The following is a 15,141-nucleotide window of genomic DNA, read 5'->3' on the forward strand; positions in this document are numbered from 1 at the left end:
TCAATAAATACTTGCCAAGAAAATGAATAAGAATCAGGGATGTGTAGAGCTTCTGGGTGAAAGTCCACAAACCACTGCTGCTGAGATTCTTACAGTTGTCTTTGTCCCCACCCTTGCCTGTTTTAAAGTAGGCTTTTTTTCTTTCACATTTTCTGCAAATTCAATAAGACCCTCAACATCCTTTCATTGAAGTCCCATGTTTTGTTTAATCTTGTATGAGTGGATTCCTCTTCCCTGCAACCTAATACAACCTTTCATACTGCTGTAAGGAGATGGAGATTGAAAAAATCCCAAGGGTTTTCTTCCTCCAAGATGGTTCAAAATGAGGACAAACAACAGAGGCAATGATGATGACCATTGCTCTGAGAAATATAAAAGATGTCTATAGTTTATACCTGCTGTTATTTCTACCCCGACTCGGCAGACAACCTATCAAATCAGGAGCATGATTTCAGTTATCTCTGGTCCTAGTAGAGTTTTATCTTCATTTCTTACAATTCCTTTGCTAACCTGTATTTGCTTCTCCATTTTAAACACGCTTTCCTCCCACGGACCCTGTTTGAGTTAATCAGTAACCTATTCAAAGGCAAAACTCTCCTTAAAGGAAACATTGATAACAACATGTAAGGATCCTGTCTATATGTAGCAGAGACATACTGATTCATTTGAAACCTTTAGAAGTATCTCAGTCTCTGCATGTCTGCTCTGGATTCATTATTTATCTCTATTCCAACACTTTTCTGTGACTGAACCAGAGCAACATCCACCCAGTTGCCTAAGCCAAAAATCTGGGCATCTCTTTGCTTCTTTCCTCTCCCTCCCACAGTCAAATCCATTGAGTTCATCCACCATTCTGCCTGCTAAATATTTCCCAAATCTACCCACTTCCTCTCTGCATTCTCACCACCACCACCCTAGTTAAGCTGCCATGGTCTGTCTCTAAGACGCCTAAAACTCTTTTCCAATTTTCTCCCTGATTACATGCTTACCCCTTCCACACTACTCATCTTTCCAGACACAAAACTGATCCTATCTATTATTTCACCTGCTCTATATCTCAGCTGCCACATCAGGGTCACACCTTAGAACTCACTGTTACTGAACACTGTCCCATGTACAAACATCACAGATGCCAGCTTCCTACATTTTTTTTTTTTTTTTTTAGGACGGAATCTCACTGTGTCGCCCAAGCTGGAGTGCAGTAGTGCGATCTTGGTTCACTGCAACCTCCACCTCCTGGGTTCAAGCAATCCTCCTGCCTTAGCGTCCCCAGTAGCTGGGATTACAGGCATGTGCCACCATGTCCAACTAATTTTTTTTGTATTTTTAGTAGAGAATTTCACCATGTTGGTCAGGCTGGTCTCAAACTCCTGACCTCAAATAATGCACCCCTCTTGGTCTCCCGAAGTGCTGGGATTACAGGGGTGAGCCCCCACATCCAGCTCAACTTCTTCCTTTGTGGCTGCAAGCTCCTTTCATCTTTAAGGCAACAAACTCTAACTCTTCAACTTTGCTATGACTCTAATCCGTTTACACCATCACTTTCCCCACATTCAGTAGTCCCCTTCTGTTTGCCATTATTATTCTGCTTAGATTTCATGGTCCATCATTTGCAGTCACCTGCTTCCAAATGCCATCTACTCAATGTTCTTGTCTCCCGTTCTCCCTGCACCATACTTTCCTGGCAACACCCAGCGCTAGATGCAGTAAGGGCTACACACCTGAGCAGCTAAAAACCACAACAGAGAAAAACCCAAGAGGATGGTTTTACATCCTATGACGTTTTCCTGTTGAAACTGCTTTTCTGCTCTCAAAGATCTCAGAGATCTAATCCAAACTTATGAGTCTGTTATAAAGATTGAGTTAATATATGCAAAATGATTAACATATTACCTGGCACATGAGAAGTACTCAATGCATATTGACTATTGTTATTGTTAATATGATTATTTTTGTTTTATTTTTGTCATGATCATTAACCTGACCTATTCTTAGCTGTTGATCTTACTGCTTAGTCAGTTGAGAAACTGGAAAGCTTCAGATGAAAACTCTATAATGTTGCTGTGATCTTTGCACCAAATATGCATATCTCTCAATATCTCTAGTTATCTTCACATTCTTTTCTCTGAGAAATTATTTCTTATCTTCCCAAGGTTGATTCCTTAACATCTGATCTCAATCTTACATACTTTTTCTTTCATAAAACTTTCACATTTTCCCACTTTTTTCTTTTTCTCTCTAGTACCACAAATAAAATGCCAATCATCATCTGAACTAAAGTGTAAGCCACCTGCTCCCACACCACATCCTCAGGAAGATCCCTTAAGTCAAAAATGTAAAGCATATTCCATGAAATGGTTCTGGGAGTCTGGCTTCTAGATGGAGAAGGACTCAGTCTGGGAGGAAAATAATCATCAACTGCTTTACAAAAAAGTGAGAAATCCTATAATTAAAGTCCTAGTTGATTCACATATTTGTATCCTGAAAGTCATTTCCTTCGGAATTGTAATCCATTATCCTAAAGCAATTTCTCTCTGGTGCTGGTATGTCTAAAAGTGTAAGAAGCATCCTGACAGAAAGGCTGACTAATTATATTAGGCATCATGATCTTTAATTAGATCAATAGGAGAAGAGCATCAGTAAACATCTTGAGAAGCTTTTGTTACATTGGCTGGGTCCTCCAAGGAACCTCAGCATCAATACTAATCCATAAGAAAGTGTTCAGAAAGACACACTGGATTAACAAGGAGAGAAAGGATAATTTGGATAAAATTAATCACTGTTGTCATAGGACAAAAACAAAAATTGGCTTAGCAAATGGGTCCAGAGCATCAAAGACCATGCCCTTCTGTGCCACAGCCTCAGGACTACACTCAGCTTCACAACCCATGACTGTCTGTTGGCAGAGACAAATGACAATTTCATCACCAATGTATACTCCTCTTCAAGGGAAAACCCTGGAATTACTTTACTTATAATGAAATCACCCAAGAAACCCACTGAGTGTGAATCACAGCGCAGAATCAAAGCTTTTCTTACTCACTGACTTTGTGGAGAACGAGGGTGGAGAGTGATGGGATTGGAGAACCAGCCAGTAGGTCTGTATTTGGCCATCATTTAGATCTTGGTTTTATAACAATTCATCTACAAAAGATTTGTGTGTGTATAGGCATGGGGGGTGGAAATTACTACGGACCAGGAATGGTTCCAAGTGCTGCAAACTTGTTCTCCCCCATCATTCCTTTTTTAGCTCTTCTTCCTTCTTCCTCCTCTATGCCCTTTTCCTATTTCTGAGGGTTCTCTAAAGCTGTGGCAGACTTCAAAATTATTTTCTAAAGATCAGATCCTTGCAATATGTTTTCCCACAGTGCATCTGCCACCAAATAGAATAACATGGTAATAATATTGATAATAATGACAACAGTAGAAACGATCATAGTGGCAACAATAGTGACACAATGGCCATATGTACTGAGTTCATACCATTTGCCAGGCATGATGATAAGCACTTACAATAGATTCTATTATTGGTCTCATTTTATAGGTGGATAAACGGAAGCCACAGCAAGGTGAATGTATAGGCCCCAAATCTCACAACCAGTAAATCACAGAGTCCAAGTTCGAGCCCGTGAAATATGCTGCCAAATCCTATGTTCTTGATCATTACAGTATAGTAAGGACCTCAAAGGAGGCATTAGTTCTCTCGGCTTCTCTTACCAGGAAAGAGCTAAGATAAGTCACTCTGTTCATTCTACAGGTAGAGAAAACGGAGTCTTCAAGGGCCTACAACATTCCCCACGTATGTAGAATTGGAAGGAAGTAGACAGAGGCCAACCCAGAGTAATTCCATAATTTGTGAGTAAATCTCTACTGCGACTTGTTTAGTGGGTCACCCAAGCTGCTTGCTTGGGTACATTAATTTTTTTTTTTACTTTTATTAAGTTCAGGGTACAGGTGCGGGTTTGTTATATAGGTAAACTTGTGTCATGGGAGTTTATTGCACAGATTATTTCATCACCCAGGTATTAAGCCTAATACCCATTAGTTATTTTTCCCGATTCTCTCCCTCCTCCCACCCTCCACCCTCTGAAAGGCTCCAGTGTGTGTTGTTCCCCTCTGTGTTCATGTGTTCTCATCATTTAAGTGAGAACATGTGGTATTTGGTTTTCTGTTCCTGTGTTAGTTTGCTAAGGATACTGGCTTCCAGCTCCATGCATGTCCCTGCAAAGGACATAATTATGTTCTTTATTTATTGCTGCACAGTATTCCATGGTGTACATGTGCCACATTTTCTTAATCCAGCCTATCACTGATGGACATTTAGGTTGATTTTATGTCTTAGCTATTGTGAATAGTGCTTCAGTGAATACACGTGTGCATGTGCCTTTATAATAGAATGATTTATATTCTATTATACCCAGTAATGATCTTGCTGGGTTGAATAGTATTTCTGTCTTTAGGTTTTTGACGAATCACCACACTGTCTCCACAATGGCTGAATTAATTTACATTCCCACCAACAGTGTATAAGTTTCTTTTTCTCCACGACCTCACCAGCATCTGTTATTTTTGGACTTTTTAATAATAGCCATTCTGACTGTTGTTAGATTGTGTTTTTGAGTTGCATTTCTCTAATGATCAGTGACATTGGGCTTGTTTTCATATGATTGTTGGCCTCATATATGTCTTCTTTTGAAAAGTGTTCATTCATGTCTTTTGCCCAATTCTTTATGGGGTTGTTTTCTTCTTGTAAATTTTAAAAAAATTTCTATAAGTTTAAGGGGTACAAGTGCAGCTTTGTTATAGGGACATATTTCATAGTGGTAAAGCCTGGGCTTTTAGTGTAATCATCACCCAAATAGTGCATATTGTACCCATTAAGTAATTTCTCATCCCTCATCCTTCTTCCACTCTCCTACACCTTCAAGTCTCCAGTGTCTATCACTCCATGCTCCACGTCCATGCCTATGCATTATTTGGCTCCCCTTTCTAAGTGAGAACATATGGTATTTGACTTTCTGTTTCTGAGTTATTTCACTGAAGATAATGGCCTTCATCTTCATGCAACTTACTGCAAAAGCTTAAGTCGGCTGCGACGCCACCAGATATTCATGGAATAAAGACCCTTACAGCTTTATAGAGCACGTGATGGTCAAGGTCTCGGGCAAAACTGGGTTTCCTGAAGACTAGGTCAGACTTGGTCATCTCTGAATCAACTGCATCAGTGTCGACTGAAAACAGCTCTTCTATGAAATGTAGCAATTTTTGACAATTCCTTTGGAATAGAATTACAAAAGTTACTATTGACCCTTGTTGTTGGCTTTCACGAAGGATGTCAAGGACAAAAAAATGAGGTGATAATAGTCCCCCACTCATGGCATGTTATCATTCTTTGTGGTAGAAGTCTCTTTTATTCTATTATTTACGTTTGTATTTGTATACATTTTTTCCCTAAAAACAAAAAACAGAATTATCATTTGATCCAGCAGTCAAGTGGTGTCTACCCAAAGGAAAACAAACCATTCTATTTTATTATTTTCATTTCCCCTTTTCCCCTACCATACCGTATATACACCAGTGGACGTAATACATATCCTTCAAGTAACCTTCCATGTTTTATAATCATTGAATATATACCTGCACCCTTAAAAAATATGGTGATGCTTGTGTGTGCATGTTCTTAATTTGCATAAATAGTATTGTGCTATAAACCCCAACCTGTTTTCCTACCTTTCTTCCTTCACACTGGGTTTTTGAGATTTATTCACATTTGTTCTATGTAATGCAGCACGTGGATCTCTGGTTTTTTTGGCCATCTTTTATTCTCTACCTTTATTCATTGACTCAAAAGCAATCAAAGGAAAATTGTATTGTGCTTATGTAGTTTCTTTTTAGTTCTTTTCTTGGCAATATGAGAAAATATAATGTCAGGGATGCATTGTTTATTTCAACCAAAGAAAAGGAGGGAAAATTGCCATTTCTGAACAGTTGCTCAACCACTATTTTGAGCACGGGGTCAGGTGTAGTATATTCATTTAATTCTTAAACCAATCCTATGAGGCAGAGAACATTATCTTCATTTTATCAGATGCAGATCCTGGGGTCATAGCCTCAGTGTAAAGGCTCCATATCTTGTTTGGGCACTCAGGTATTTTAGCAGGTAGAGGTAGGACCCAAATACATCTTTTATGGAGTACATCTGTAATCCAATTCCAAGTAAAATTACTCTACGCAAGGCCATTACCCACATTTGGGCTCACAGAAATCCTGTGCTTAAATGTCTTCCTTTTTCAGGGCATAATGCAGAGACAATGGTCGTTTAGAGTGGGTGCAAAAGGAAAACTTGAGGACCTCTTTCAAAAGAGCATTGCATTTCTGGACAAAGAAAAAAATACTAAAATGAACTTGGCTCAACTAAAATTCTGGAAGATATTATCCGTGAATGATGTAATTTAGTTTTTTAGGGGCCACTGATTGACATAAGAACACTGGGTTATTTCTAGAATGAGTGTTGTGTCTGGCCTGTCTTCATTCTCCTGCAGAATTTCTTCTTTTTCTTCACCATCTTTAAGAATGTACTATTGCTGCCCAGAGCTCCTCAATTTTTTTCTGACAGTTGTGGAAGGTAGAATAATGTTACCCCCACCCTAAGATGTCCACATCTTAATCCCAAGAACTTGTGAATATGTTGCATTACCTGGCAAAGAGGAATTAGGATTGCAGATGGAATTAAGATTGCTAATCAGCTGACCTTAAAATAGGGAGATTATCCTGGATAAGCCTCATGGGCCTAATGTAATCACATAATCACAAGGGTGAGGCTTGTGTTGAATTTCTAACCCACATAACACTATAAAATAATATATTTGTGTTGTTTTAAGCCACTAAGTCTGTGGTAAGTTGTTATGGCAGCCACAGAAAATTAATACAATAATAACGTTAAGACAGGTTTAGCATCCCATATCTAAAATGCTTGACACCAGAAGTGTTACAGATTCTGGAATTTTCTTTTTTGACTTTTGAATATTTGCATTAGATTTAACAGTTCGGCACCTCTAATCCAAAAATTCAAAATCCAAAATGCTCCAATGAGCATCTCCTTTGAGCACCATATCCATGCTCCAAAAGTGTGAGATTTTGGTACACTTCAAATTTTGGATGTTTTCGATTAGAGAGGCTCAACCTGTATTTCTCACATACGTTTACATGCCAAGAGTGATGTGCTAAGCTTCTCACTTGAGGCATGTGCTATTATTGCCCTTAATGTATGGGTGAGGAATCTGAGAGGAACCCTGGTTGAGTAATTTGTCTAAGAACAGCTGGTAACTGGTGGAGCTGATGCCTGGTGCCTGACTCTGTAACCAACCAAGCAGCAGCCAGTCAGTCTCCACAGTCCTACTTAACCAACCACAGACAGAGACTGAATGGCTGCTGCTTGATGGGAGGCTGAATTATGTTAGGGAGAATCTGATTGGTCCTGTTTGAATCATGTGATCAGCTCTAGTCTAATTAGACTATGCTCAGGGAAGTAGGATCCTGTAGAGCAATCATGGAGGTCCGATCTGCTTCTATAGATTGAAGGGGCCGGAAAAGAAGAAGATTCAGGGAACAACTTGTCTTTTTACCAAAAGCTACGTTACAGAGTTCCCTCATTTGTATACTTTGTGGCCTCACCAGCTTCTTTTCTCCTTGTGCTCTCCATTTGCCTCGGACTAACATCCCCCTTTGCCAGAGTGGGTAGGTTAGTGGCCCACAGAGTCATTTCCAAACGCTGTTCCCTCATGCACACACCCACTCTTGACATTTGTTCTTTGAAATTACCAAGCCGATGTGTCTGTTCTCTTCTCCAGCCTGGTAAAGGATTCTTTGTAACCAAGGAAATAGATCTGCTTTTGAACTAAAGAGATAGATAAGAGGCATATAATTCCCATCTAGGATCTTTATATAGCAAATATCAACTCCCTTTGTTCTCTTACTTCCCACTAGCAAAATGCCAGTGAGGTTTACAAGGCAGCATCGGTTTAGATTTTCCTGTTGACTGATATTCAGTATGTCTTAATCACCCACAGTATTAACACATAGTGACTTGCATGGACTACGTGCTATTATTGCCTACGATGGTCTCGTAGAGGCAGCTCTGGATTTTTCAGAAAATATTAAAAACTTGCCTAAATAATGAGAGCGGTTGAAGTGATAGGGACAGACTCTAGAGATGTGTACGTGACTTTGCTGGTTAAGCACCAGCTCTCCGGTCAAGTGAGAATGCTCAAATACAAAGAGAAGGAGGGGGTGCTGGGAGCTCTAATACCACACAGAGCCACTGCTGCACTCACTAATCCATTGACAGTTGTAGCATTTCTGTTGCAACAAGTGCCCTTTGAGTTAGCATGATTAGACGTTTTCAATTCCAAGTTGCACATCTTTCCACATTTTACCATGACTGAAAGCATGAAACGACTGACAGTTGATGGGTACATTTATTTCTGTGTTTTTCTTCTAGAAAGGTGCTGTTAAATCAGTGATGTGTCTTACAACTATGGCCTCTTAGAATCATGAAGATGTAGTAATACATTTCATGTAGGGATTATTACTTTTGTTTAGGTGAACAGATAAAGGGAGCTGAATTTCATCTGATCTGGAGGGGAGAAACTAGGTTATATGTGTAAAAAGACCAAGGTCTTTAGAAGATATGTAGAAGTTAGGAGGTCCATTATTTTTACCAGAGTTCTCTGAAAGGCCCCTGTGATGGTTAACTTTAGGCCTCAACTTGACTGGATTAAGGGATACCCAAATAGCTGGTAAGGTATTATTTCTGGGTGTGTCTGTGAGTGTGTTTTGGGAAGAGGTTGGCATTTGAATCAGTGGACTGAATAAGGAAGCTCTGCCCTCGACATGGGGGGGCACCATCCAATCAGCTGAGGACCTGGATGGAACAAGAAGGCAGAGGAAGAGAGAATTTGTTTTTTCTGTCTTCTAGAGCTGGAACACCCTTCTCCTTCTGCCTTTGGACATCAGAACTCCAGATTCTCTGGCCTTAAGACTTTGAGACTTATACCAGTGGCCCCCTGGGTTATCAGGGCTTTGGCCTCTGATTGAGAGTTACACCATCAGCTTCCTTGGTTCTGAGGCTGATAGACTTAGACTGAGCCATGCTACTGGTTTCCCTGGGTGTCCAGCCTGCAGACTGCCTACTGTGAGATTTAGCCTCCATAATCACAGGAGCCAATTCCCCTAACAAATCACTTCTCATATCTTTCTCTGTCTATATGTTTTATTGGCTTTGTCTCTGTGGAGAACCCTGACTAATACAGCTTCTAAAGTGATAAATGCTCACTTACACCCCTTGAGTTGAGATTGCTTCCTGTCCAGCCTCAAGGCTCCGTCCTCTGAAAGCCACGCTGGGGATCGTCAGGTGAGTGCCTCTGTATACTAACTGCAGACATGCCTTTGCAGAAGTGGGTTCGTTCCAGATGCGCCTGGGTGCCTCAAAGGCCCAAACTCCTCCAAGACGGCCCTCAGCTGCTTTTTTCAAAGCATTTTTGCAAAGAAAGAGTGAGGAAAAAACTGAGCCCTGGGGTATTAAGTCTGAATGGCTTGTTGAATGGCTGGCTTTAAAATTTTGCTCCTTATTACACAGAAACCCTCTTTATTCTTCAAAAGAGGCTTTGGCAAAGTCAGAGTAAGTAGGACTTAATCTTACAATATACAACCTGGCTGTTCCAGGGAACATGAAGCCCACAATATTTTCTACCAACAGTACTTCCTAGAAAAGCCTTGCAGGGTTTTCCCCACAGTGGATATGGCTACCATCTATTGGGCACTGATGTGCAGGCACTGTGCTAAATTCTTTATATGAATTTATTTTTATATGAATTGGCTCAATTTTCATAACAATACCCATCATACAGGTGAGGAAACTGAGACACAGAGACCTTTGTCAGAGTCACACAGCAAAAAGTGGCAGAGCCAAGACTCAGACCCAGGTCTCTGTCACATCAAAGCCCAGTCTCTTAGTCTCTTACCTACACTGCCTGTAACGAACCACTTGTTCTTCTCTGTCCCAAAGGCCCCCAGACAGACAGCGTTAAAGCTACCTGGGCAAGCAAATGGCAGCTGCTCCCAGGTAAACATACCCTTCTGTATAACATGGTCTTCTACCCTTCAGTTTATGGACTGGTGGGTGGCAGAAAAGGCAGAGGAGATAGAAGACAAGTACAACACACTATGAATAGCAGAAGGATGAACTGAGGACTGGCAACATGCAAAGGAGGTTGAACATGCCAAGGGAGGAAGCCAGGACAGTTGTAAAGGCATCTCCAGGTCCCATTTCCCCACCCTTACCCCTGCCATCCTCCTCCCAGGCTGTGATGAATCCAAGGAGGATAAATCAACACTTGCCCAGGTTACTGTTTATTTCCTTAGAATTAGGGAAAACTGCCTGTCCCCTTCTTTCACTTGGAAAAATCACTGTGTTAGGATAATTGTGAATCATCCTTTGATCTGTCTCTATATCTGCAAAGCATAAATAGTGTCAGCTGTTGAGGTCTGATTGCTCGATATTTCAGGTTTGTATTTTGAATAACACACGGCTTGGTTGCTAACGCTAGTAAATAATTTACTCTAGTCTGAAATATGAGCTCCAGGCAAGAAACATGAGATCAAACACGGGGAACTGCAGTATGATAGCAAACACACTGCTATCCTGTGAAGGGTTTTTCTAAATTCACTGCTGGAAGACAGAGGGAGAAATGACAACAGGTGGAGCGTCAGCCAAGGTCCTCTGGCTCCTGCCCAAATAGAATGGCTTTCCTGACATCAAAGGAGGCTGGAGAGATGAATATCAGTTTGAGCATGGAGAGAGGACGTGATAGCTGAAGGAGGGCTTCTTCAGCTTCTAACACCAAAACATTTCTCCCTCCACCCCAAGACCTTGGTCATGCCAAGCTCAATATTAATGCCAACTTCTTATATCTCCTTTAAAAAATCGTTCTGAGCCACAGAAGTGCGGAATAGTGGGAGAACAGAGTGCATGGTCTGATTTCTTTGACTTCATAAAATCTCGAGCAGAAATAAAAATTAGCAAAAGCAGTTTCTTTTGATATGAGAGTTTATTTGATGCTTTGTTATGACATTAAATGAAAAGGCAGGGTTTTAAATGCAGCTGCAGTGTGATCACAATGAAGTTCAAGTCAACAGCAAAATTTCTGGGTGAGCAAAACCAACAATAAATGCATTAATGCATTATCAGTGGTTGCTGTAGGGAGCATAGCTATATCCAGCACTTCCTTGTTACAATATAAGCAGGATCCCAGTGGAAATGTAGGGGCTGCTGTGTTGTCCTTAAGATTGTTTTGGAAAGTAACACTATGCCTCTGTGATGGGTACGGCCTCCCTTGAAAAGGGAGAATCTTCCTTCAGCCAGCAAGTTTTTGGTAAGTGTAAAGGGTAGCAATTGGCCCTCACTACTCGCTAGGATTGCTAGTGACTATCTGGGATACTGAGGTGAGAAGGATTCTGAAATCAATGGACTAAAAGACCTGATTGATTAGTGATGTCTACCCGGGAGCATGAGGTGCTGTATTTGACATCTGGGTTTTGAGTGAGATACCTGTATTCAAATCCCAGTTTGAAAAGCATGGGAATTTTTTTTTTTTTTATACTTTAAGTTCTAGGGTACATGTGCATAATGTGCAGGTTTGTTACATATATATACTTGTGCCATGTTGGTGTGCTGCACCCATCAACTCTTCAGCACCCATCAACTCGTCATTTACATCAGGTATAACTCCCAATGCAATTCCTCCCCCCTCCCCCCTCCCCATGATAGGCCCCGGTGTGTGATGTTCCCCTTCCCGAGTCCAAGTGATCTCATTGTTCAGGTCCCACCTATGAGTGAGAATATGCGGTGTTTGGTTTTCTGTTCTTGCGATAGTTTGCTGAGAATGATGGTTTCCAGCTGCATCCATGTCCCTACAAAGGACACAAACTCATCCTTTTTTATGGCTGCATAGTATTCCATGGTGTATATGTGCCACATTTTCATAATCCAGTCTGTCACTGATGGACATTTGGGTTGATTCCAAGTCTTTGCTATTGTGAATAGTGCCGCAATAAACATACGTGTGCATGTGTCTTTATAGCAGCATGATTTATTTTTTATTTTTATTTTTTATTTTTTATGGTTTTATTTTTTTAATTTATTTTTTATTATTATTATACTTTAAGTTCTAGGGTACATGTGCATAACGTGCAGGTTTGTTACATATGTATACTTGTGCCATGTTGCTGTGCTGCACCCATCAACTCATCAGCACCCATCAACTCATCATTTACATCAGGTATAACTCCCAATGCAATCCCTCCCCCCTCCCCCCTCCCCATGATAGGCCCCGGTGTGTGATGTTCCCCTTCCTGAGTCCACGTGAGCTCATTGTTCAGTTCCCACCTATGAGTGAGAACATGCGGTGTTTGGTTTTCTGTTCTTGTGATAGTTTGCTAAGAATGATGGTTTCCAGCTGCATCCATGTCCCTACAAAGGACACAAACTCATCCTTTTTTATAGCTGCATAGTATTCCATGGTGTATATGTGCCACATTTTCTTAATCCAGTCTGTCACTGATGGACATTTGGGTTGATTCCAAGTCTTCGCTATTGTGAATAGTGCCGCAATAAACATACGTGTGCATGTGTCTTTATAGCAGCATGATTTATAATCCTTTGGGTATATACCCAGTAATGGGATGGCTGGGTCATATGGTACTTCTAGTTCTAGATCCTTGAGGAATCACCATACTGTATTCCATAATGGTTGAACTAGTTTACAATCAAGCATGGGATTTTAAACTTTAAAAAGTCTCTCTCCTAATGCTGTCCCTCACCTTGTCCTCCACCCACCAACAGGCCCTGGTGTGTAATGTTCCTTTCCCTGTGTCCACATGTTCTTTCTCATTTTCTTAGATCAGTTGCCTAATCTGTTACCAACCTAAGGGGATTACATGTAATAATCCATGAGGATGTTGCTGGCATAAGTAGATGCTCAAAACAATTCCTCTATCTCTTCCCATTTCCTTCCCTTTCCTTTACATTCTTCGGGACCCAAAAACCATAAGAGAGTATTCTCTTTTCAGGACTCTCACCAGTGCAGTCAGTGTAGTTGTAAGTGCTTCAACCAACCAGTGGAAAACCTCCAGATAAAGATGGGAACCCCTCTCTGCCTTATACCTGACCAACATAAGACTGTTGAGAGTTATGAGTTCCAGACATCAACAGCAGCGGTAATAACCTTTCTCTTTGCTGTTTTCAGCACAGCCATAAAAAGAGGAACATGATATGATTGACAGGCCTAGAAGACAGGGTGTTTTTAGGAGCAAATAGTGTTGGAAGGAACTGCCAGAATGAGGAAAACAGGAAAAGACCTCAATACACTGTGTAGTGTACAGTACTGAGCTTAACAGATTACTGATGGAATTTTTGGAATACCTCCTCAGAGGCCCGAAGCCTAGAACTTTAATAGCTCTGTGTTCCTGAAGATAAAGAATTTCTTGATTAGGATGAGAAATGCAATTCCCATCCATTGGACTTCAGCTAGAGAAGAATGTCCAGTTTTAGATTCTCCGTGACTCTTATTTTCTTCTTCATTCTGTAGACTGATCCACTCTTTTAAAAAAATGTATATTTTTAGATCCTGGTCTGCAGAACAATAAATCAGCAAAATTCCAGTAATTAGTACTGGGGAGAATCAACTTGTTAATACTGTTGCCATTTTCATTTTAATATTTTTTTGTGGGGGAGGTCAAGGTGGGTGGATCATTTGAGGTCAGGAGTTCAAAACCAGCCTGGCCAACATGGTGAAACCCTGTCTCTACTAAAAATACAAAAATTAGCTGGGTGTGGTGGTGTGTGCCTGTAATCCCAGCTACTCAGGAGGCTGAGGCAGGAGAATTGCTTGAGCCCAGGAGGTAGAGGTTGCTGTGAGCCAAGATCATGCCATTGCACTCCAGCCTAGGTGACAGAGCGAGACTCCATCTCAGAAAAGTAAATAAATAAATACATAGCAATACTAATTTTTATTGTATTTATTTATTTATTTTTGCTCAGGACTGGCAGCATGGTAGGTGGGAAGGTTGTGTAAGTTTAGGATTCTATCCGATATGGGTGAAAACTCCAATTTACCACCTTACTTTTACCTCTCTGAGACTCAGGTCCTCATATGTCAAATTCCACTAGAGGTATTTACACATTTCAGGATTTTTGTAAGATCTGAAGTTCATGGGTCACTTCTTTTTTCTAGCTGATGCAGTTGGTCCAGTGTCATTTTCCTTGTGTGAAGCAGGTTCACTGTGCACCGCTTACCAACTTGCCTGAGTGTGGTGAGACAGAATACCCACACACATCAAGTTAGATAAAGTGAATTCATTATTGGCAGATAGGCAGCAAAGGATGCTAGAAGCCTAGGATTCATGTTGAGCTGGTCCCCCAAGGCTCAAGAAAGCTGCTCAGGGTGGAGAGAGTTTCATCTGTGCATGCCCCACTTGCATCCCAGCTGACAGACTGTGGAAAGTCGTTCACCTGAGTTCTGTACCTTGGGGAACTTGACTTTCTGGGCTAAAGCGTGGAAGGACATCCAGTTCTGGGGAATGGAACAGAGCCTGGGCTGTTCCATCCAGTTCCTTCCTATCTCAGGATGTTGCATTCTTTGCACATGCTACAGTTACTTAAGAGAACTACAAGTGAAAAACAGGGAGAACTAGGTTAGTGCAAGACCACTCAGAGAACTGTCCTGTACCCTCGGCTCATCTCTGAGTTTTGCTGCAGCTGATGCTCACTGACAGTGTCCCACTTCAGTTCCCCACTGTGTTTCTCCACTTTCCTGTCTCACAGCTTGATATGGTTTGGCTGTGTCACCACCCAAATCTCATCTTGAATTGTAGTTCTCATAATGCCCGCATGTAGTAGGAGGGACCCGGTGGGAGGCAGTTGAATCATGGGGGCAGTTTCCCTCATGCTCTTCTCATGATAGTAAGTTCTCGTGAGTTCTGATGTTTTTATAACGGGCTTCCCCCTTCACTTGGCTCTCATTCTCCTTCCTACCACCATGCAAAGAAGGATGTGTGTGCTTCCCCTTCCGCCATGATTGAGGC

General features: G+C 41.2%; 1 long non-coding RNA gene across 1 annotated transcript in view; it reads left to right on the forward strand.

Moving 5' to 3' along the window:
- Nucleotides 1-3,754: 3,754 nt before the first annotated feature.
- The window catches only part of LOC107128362 (uncharacterized), a 124,550-nt gene continuing 113,163 nt past the window's right edge, over nucleotides 3,755-15,141 (forward strand). Inside the window, exon 1 of the long non-coding RNA XR_001487386.4 lies at nucleotides 3,755-3,855. This is a non-coding gene — a long non-coding RNA (uncharacterized lncRNA). The remainder of the gene's footprint in view (nucleotides 3,856-15,141) is intronic.

Source organism: Macaca fascicularis, chromosome 20, assembly GCF_037993035.2.
Source record: "Macaca fascicularis isolate 582-1 chromosome 20, T2T-MFA8v1.1".
Taxonomy (NCBI): Eukaryota; Metazoa; Chordata; class Mammalia; order Primates; family Cercopithecidae; genus Macaca; species Macaca fascicularis.